General features: G+C 45.2%; 1 pseudogene; it reads left to right on the top strand.

Moving 5' to 3' along the window:
* The first annotated feature begins 308 nt into the window (after positions 1 to 308).
* Positions 309 to 6,883, top strand: LOC119310435 (annotated as a pseudogene).
* Positions 6,884 to 7,393: the final 510 nt, after the last annotated feature.

Below are 7,393 nucleotides of genomic sequence, written 5' to 3'. Positions count from 1 at the left end.
TCGAAGCAACCATCCTTGAGTAACAACCAAGGAAAGAAGAACACGAATCGTAGTTGGTTTAATAACAGGACTGAATGTGTCTTCATAATCAATCCCATACCGTTGTTTGAATCCCTTGGCAACCAGGCGTGCCTTATATCTCTCAGTGGAGCCATCAACATGTTTCTTCACCTTGAAAACCCATTTAGAATCAATGACATTGACACCAGATGGAGGTGGAACCAGACGCCAAGTGTTGTTTTTCTGAAGAGCATGGATCTCCTGCTCCATGGTAGCACGCCAATGAGGAATACAAGTGTTGCCTGGAAATGTCGTGGTTCAGTCGTAGGATCGGCTTCAGCATGAGCCACACAGGCCGCAAGCCATGCGGCAGTACCGTCAGTGCGCTTCTTCGGTTGGAAGATGCCACTCTTGCTGCGAGTATGAGGACGCAGGACGGCCGTCGGAGGTGGCGGCAGAGCAGCCACCACAGGGAGCCACTGTCCGTCAGCGACGAGGAAGACACGTCTTCAGGCGAGTCGGTGATCGCAGCTGGCAAGGTAGTCACTGACGCATCCGGGCCTGGAGTAGTTGGCGAAGACAGGCCAGGCATGGTTGGTGATGACAGGCGAGGCAACAAGGACGAACCTGAGGCGCCAGCCGGCGAGGCCGCCGGCCTAAGTGACAGGGCCGCGGGGTCAACCCGGACGACTGCGTAGACGCCAGCCCAGGCGACATGGGCGTCGTAGGGTCCGTCGCGACAGGGGTCGTCAGCCCAAGCGACCGCAAGGCCGCTAGCCCAGGCGACGTGGGCGCTCCATCGAGGCTACGTGCATGGGGCATGCACGTACGATCAGTGTCGGGGTAGGCAGCCGTTGTAGCAACGGAGTCAGCCGGCGCGGCGACAGCTGGTGCAGTCGAGGCCTCATCTGCATCATCATCAAGAAGCTCGAGTCGAGCACCTTGTCCAGTTCCTGCACCATGGTTAGGCAACAACAAAGGAGAATATGCAGCATCTACAAATTGATCAGGCAAAACTGGAAAAGAGTGCAACTCGGTGATAGGAGTATCAGTGGGTGATGTGAGCGTGGAAAAAGGGAAGACAGTCTCATCAAACACAACATCACAAAAAATATAAACATGATTTGTTGGAAGGTGGAGACACTTGTAACCTTTGTGGAGAGGACTGTACCCAAGGAACACACATTTTTTGGATCGATACTCAAGTTTATGCTTATTGTACGGACGAAGATGCGGCCAACACGCACAACCGAACACTTTAAGGAAGGAGTAGTCTGGAGTTTCATGAAGCAACACTTCTAGAGGAGACTTCATGTGAAGAAGTCGTGTGGGAATCTTGTTTATCAAAAAACAAGCAGTAACAAAAGCATCACTCCAGAACCGAAACGGGACAAAGGCATGTGCAAGGAGTGTTAGACCAGTTTCAACTATATGACAGTGCTTGCACTCAGCTGCACCGTTCTGCTGATGTGTATGAGGACAGGACACATGATGTGAGATGCCAAGCTTCTTAAAGGTGTTAAGATTACGGTATTCACCCCCCCAGTCGGACTGAACATGAATTATGTTGTGCTTAAGCAACCGCTCAACATGTGCTTGAAATTGCATAAAGACATGAAACTCATCAGATTTGCGCTTAATGAGATAAAGCCAAGTAAAGTGACTGAAAGCATCAATGAAACTGACATAATAGTTGTGACCACTGACAGAGGTTTGGGCATAGCCCCACACATCCGAAAACACAAGTTCAAGAGGAGCTTTAACAACACGACTCGATACAGAGAAAGGCAACTGATGACTCTTGCCTTGTTCACAGGCATCACACACTAAAAACTCCTTATCACTAGACTCAACAGGAAGATGATGACGATGCAACACATGGCGCACAATGGGAGTGGCAGGATGACCAAGGCGAGAATGCCACTGTGACGATGACACCCGAACACCACTGAAAACTTGAGATACTCGTGGCACATCAAGCACTTGCGGTACATCAAGCGCATATAAGCCGTCGCGAGCTCGACCACTAAGTAGAACGACCCTCGTGTCCCGGTCCTTGACAAAAAATGGAAACACTACAAGAAATATGTCAACTAGTGACCTTCTCTTAGTGACCCTAGCTGAATTGGTCATAAATCCACGGCCATTTCGCTTGGAAGGGCTCAAACCCTGAATTGCCTTACACGAAATGGTCATAAAGCAGACAAGAGTGGTCCATGACCTTATTTCTACCTGATTACGACCAATATAAATGGTCATGAGGTTGTGAACGTGGATGCATTAGTACTTATTGCTATGACTAGGCGCCACCTCATCAGTTTTGCCTATGTGTCATGTCCATGTGGCAGTTTTTGCCCTAGGTTGTGAAGCAACCTATATTTCTGTCATTCTCAAAATTCCCAAAAAAATCTCATAAATTCTTTGGGTAATATCTTCATCAAATATGTAAAAAACCTTCCTTGCCTAGTTCATAAATAATTCATAAATATTCATTTTCCTATTCTGTTCAGAAAAACACTTTGTGAAGGAAGTACCACTTTGGCATGTCCAAATGGTATCCATTTTCTGCAGTGCTTTCCTATGCCCAAATAACCATCCTCCACCAAATGCCAGCTCAATCCATTCATTATTTTGAGCCCAGCTTCAACATTCGTATTTATGTCGAGTGTGGTACTTTGCAAACCAAGTACCACCTAGGCTCCTCCTTTTGAGCTAAAAATTTGTGAAGACGGTCTTCTTAGTAACTGATCATCCTCAGCCAAAACTCACGCCCATTAGCCATGTGCATTTCCTGTACCGCTAATCAAACACTTGGCTCCTTATTCATGTTTGAGCATCGATCGGTCTCCTCGTGAGAATCTTATGTTGTGATTTTCTTCCTAGCACTTACCTGGGGAGTGCCCAACCCATTAGACATGCCTAGGCCGCCCAGAACACCTGGCAATGCCAAGGTCACACGGTGACCATGCGGCGGGCATGCGAGTTTACGCGCTCTAGAGTTGGGGCCCTTGGCCACCGTCCAAACCTCGACGTATCGCCACCAAACCATGTATTTATGATTAAATAGGTACTTATGTAACTAGAAATGATTTTTGGAAAAAATAAATAGCAAACTATGAGGCAGCTGCAGTTCAAATTTGACCCGCTTCCTGCTGAATCAGCGGGAATTTGTCTTTTTCACCAGAGGTGGATCAAAACTTTTGACACCCAACCATTTTGTCAATTGTGCGTTAAATATGTCCTAGTATTTTATAAAAATGATGTGGTGCAATTTTGCAACAAATATATGGTATGTCCTTCACAAAAAAAACTCATTTCGGGCACTCGGAAAATGGAAAATGAATTTTCCGTGCAAAGAAAATGAAAACTCCCTTATGCAACATTGTTTGGAATTCCAAGATGCACCCTTGTGCACAATATGAGATCATTTGAACAAACTATGCCATGAATGTGGCCATAAGATTGATCATTTGGCTTGGAAGCCATGAATCTTCATGCATGATAACTCATTCGTGAGAACACTTTTTTAAAATAATTGTCGTATTACAAGTTTTTATTTTTTCTGGAAACTTGGTCACATATAATGACACAATGCGAAGGTTTTCCAATTTTTTTTTGAATTTTTATGCCCGTTTCAAAATGTTGTCAAAATGGCGGGCACGACCGTTCCTAGCTAGTGATTGAATCTTGGATTTTTTTGGTGTTTCTCTGATTAAATAGGTACTTATGTAACCAGAAATTGTTTTTGGAAAAAATAAAGAGCAAACAATAAGGTAGCTGCTGTTCAAATTTGACCCGCTTCCTACTGAATCGGCGGAAATTTGTCTTTTTCACCAGAGGTGTATCAAAACTTTTGAAACCCAACCACTTTTTCAATTGGGCATTAAATATGTCCTAGTATTTTATAAAATTGATTAGGTCCAATTTTGAAACAAATATATGGTAGGTCCTTCACAAAAAAAACTCATTTCAGGCACTCAAAAAATGGAAAATGAATTTTCTGTGCAAAGAAAATGAAAACTCCCTTAGGAAACATTGTTTGGAATTCCAAGATGCACCTTTTTGCACAATATGAGATCATTTGAATAAACTATGCCATGAATGTGACCATAAGATTGATCATTTGGCTTGAAAGCCATGAATCTTCACACATGATAGCTCATTTCCGAGAACACTTTTTTAAAATAATTACCGTATTAGAAGTTTATTATTTGTCCTGGAAACTAGGTCACATATAATGACTCAATGCGAAGGTTTTCCAATTTTTTGTTTTTTTGAATTTTTTATGCCCGTTTCAAAATGCGGTCAAAATGCCAGGCTTGACCGTTCCTAGCTAGTGGTTGAATCTTGGATTTTTTTGATATTTCTCTGATTAAATAGATACTTATGTACCTATAAATGATTTTTGGAAAAAATAAAGAGCAAACTACGAGGCAGCCACAATTCAAATTTGACCCGCTTCGAGCTGAATCGGCGAAAATTTGTTTTTTCCACGAGAGGTGGATCAAAACTTTTGACACCCAACCATTTTGTCAATTGTGAATTAAATATGCCCTAGTATTTTATAAAATTGATTTGGTCCAATTTTGCAACAAATATACGGTAGGTCTTTCACAAAAAAAACTCATTTCGAGCACTCGAAAAATGGAAAATGAATTTTCCGTGCAAAGAAAATGAAACTTCCTTAGGCAACATTGTTTGTCATTCCAATATGCACCCTTGTGCATAATATGAGATCATTTGAACAAACTATGCCATGAATGTGGCCATAAGATTGAGCATTTGGGTTGAAAGCCATTCATCTTCACACTTGATAGCTCGTTTCTGAGAACACTTTTCTAAAATAATTAATGTATTACAAGTTTATAATTTTTGATGGTAACTTGGTCACATATAATGTCACAATGCGAAGGTTTTCCAATTTTTTGATTTTTTTGAATTTTTTATGCCCGTTTCAAGATGCGGTCAAAACAACGGGAATGACCGTTCCTATCTAGTGATTGAATCTTGGAATTTTTTTTGTGTTTCTCTGATTAAATAGATACTTATGTACCTATAAATGATTTTTGAAAAATATTAAGAACAAACTACGAGGTAGCTATAGTTCAAATTTGACCCGCTTCCAACTGAATCGACGGAAATTTGTCTTTTTCACGAGAGGTGGATCAAAACTTTTGACACCCAACCATTTGGTCAATTGTGCATTAAATATGTCCTAGTATTTTAGAAAATTGATCTGGTCCAATTTTGCAACAAATATACGGTAGGTCCTTCACAAAAAACTTATTTTGGGCCCTCAAAAAATGAAAAATGTTTTTTTTGCCAAAAAACTCATTTCTCACTACTCCTTTTTGAAGATATTTATCTTTTTTCATGTTTGTTATTTTTTCTGAAAACTCGTTCACATTTTGGTGACACAATGAGAAGGTTTTCTATTTTCTTTTTGAATTTCTTAGGTCATAAAATAGCTGACATGGTTTTAACACATTGTTTTTAGGCAACCATGACCAATTTAGATGGTCATAGCATCATACTGCATTCTGATTGGTCCGTAGACGTTTCATGCGGATCGTGCATCATATGCCGTCGGATGCTCGTTGATCCAACGGCTCTCCTCAACCCTCCCACACCACCCCCAAACCCTAGCTGGTGATTTTTCATCCACCCCCCGCCTCCTTTCTTTCCCAAACCCCCAAACCCCACACGCAGCCACCTACCCAAACCCTAACTCACATCGCACTCCTCCTCCCCCATCTCCTCTCTGCCACCACCGATCCACGTCTCCAAGCCACGCTCTCCCTCCCTCAGATCTCGATCTGCCATCGTCCGCCTCAGCGCGCACCCCGTCCTCCTCGCCCGCCTCCGCGCGGCCTCCACCTCAAGCCCCACCCTCACCTTCCACTCCCCCGCGCTGCAGGTCGCCCTCCGCGGTCGACTTCGACTCTGCCCCAACCTCATCTTCGAACAGAGCCACGAGCGGGTGACGGTGGCGCGTTTAGGGAGGAGCTGCTGAGCCACGGGCGGCGCCGGGGCCACGCGCTACAGATGTCCAACTTCAAGGAGCGGCTCGAGTGCTTCGCGGTGCTGCGGTACAACATGGAGGCGGAGCGCCTCAGAGCCCCGGCGCCGGCAGCGGAGGGGCAGACACCTCACACCAAGGCGCAGAGCAGGACGATGGTACCCGGTCTCGCTCGTGGAGGACCTGTACCCGCGCGTGCCCACCCCGTTCGAGCTCCTCATCCGCGACCTCGTCATCTGGAATGGCCCCAACTCCGGCGAGTGGGTTGCGCTCGACGACCGCTGCCCGCACCGCCTCGCCCCACTCTCGGTACCTCTCATCTCATCTCCTCTCCCTCGCCTCTGTTTGTTTCAAGAGCCAAATCATGTAGTACTGATGAGTGGGTGCTGCATGCCTGCGCGCGCGCAGGAGGGGCGGATCGACGAGACGGGCAGCCTGCAGTGCTCCTACCATGGCTGGTCCTTCGACGGCTCCGGCGCCTGCACCAGGATCCCGCAGGCCGCGCCCGAGGGCCCCGGGCGCTGCGCTCGCCCAGGGCCTGCGCCACCAAGTTCCCCACGCTCCTCTCCTAGGGGCTGCTCTTTGTCTGGCCTGACGAGAAGGGATGGGACAAGGCCAAGGCCACAAAGCCTCCAATGTATGTGCGTCAACTAGCTACATGACTTCTTCACTGGAAAATTCAGTAAACAGGAAACATCATCATTTTGTTTCGCTTGGCTTTAGGCTGCCGAAGGAGTTCGATGACCGGCCTTCTCCATCGTGACGATCCAGAGGGACCTCTTCTATGGGTATGACACGTTGATGGAGAACGTCTCTGATCCCTCGCATATAGAATTTGCTCACCACAAGGTAAATGCTGTGTAGAGATTTGAGAATGAGTTTACTTGTTTGCTATACAAGGTTTCCTCTGTTAGAAGAGGATGCTTACTATCATTTCTGTCCATTGTACGAAGATCTTGCTTGCCAAGAGACATTTCTATCCATTGTACGATAAGTTATCCAAGGGATACACATCAATAAAATGCTGAATTCATGCTGGGAACATTGCTACAGCACCTAATCAAGTTTTCAGCTTGCTTGACCTGCTTTGTATTATTGTTTCGAGTGCTGGAACAAGGAACATATGCTTAGATAGCATTGCAAGGTACCATCAGCTGATGTTCCTTTGTTATTTAGCAATGTTTTGTTACTAGAATTATAATTGATTACCCAGGGGTCAAGTTACGTTCCCTTCGCGGCTGGTAGCATCACCCCCTCTGAACATCGTGTGACTATTAGTTATGCATCTGAGTGTTGGGTGTGTAGAATAATAGGATCGTCAACTCCCCTATTTCCTGTTGTCAGTAGTTAATCTTGGGGAAGAATTTTTTATGG

This window comes from Triticum dicoccoides, chromosome 5B, assembly GCF_002162155.2.
Source record: "Triticum dicoccoides isolate Atlit2015 ecotype Zavitan chromosome 5B, WEW_v2.0, whole genome shotgun sequence".
NCBI lineage: Eukaryota > Viridiplantae > Streptophyta > Magnoliopsida > Poales > Poaceae > Triticum > Triticum dicoccoides.
The sequence above is the reverse complement of the archived record's forward strand: the minus strand, read 5'-3'. Positions and strand labels throughout refer to the sequence as shown.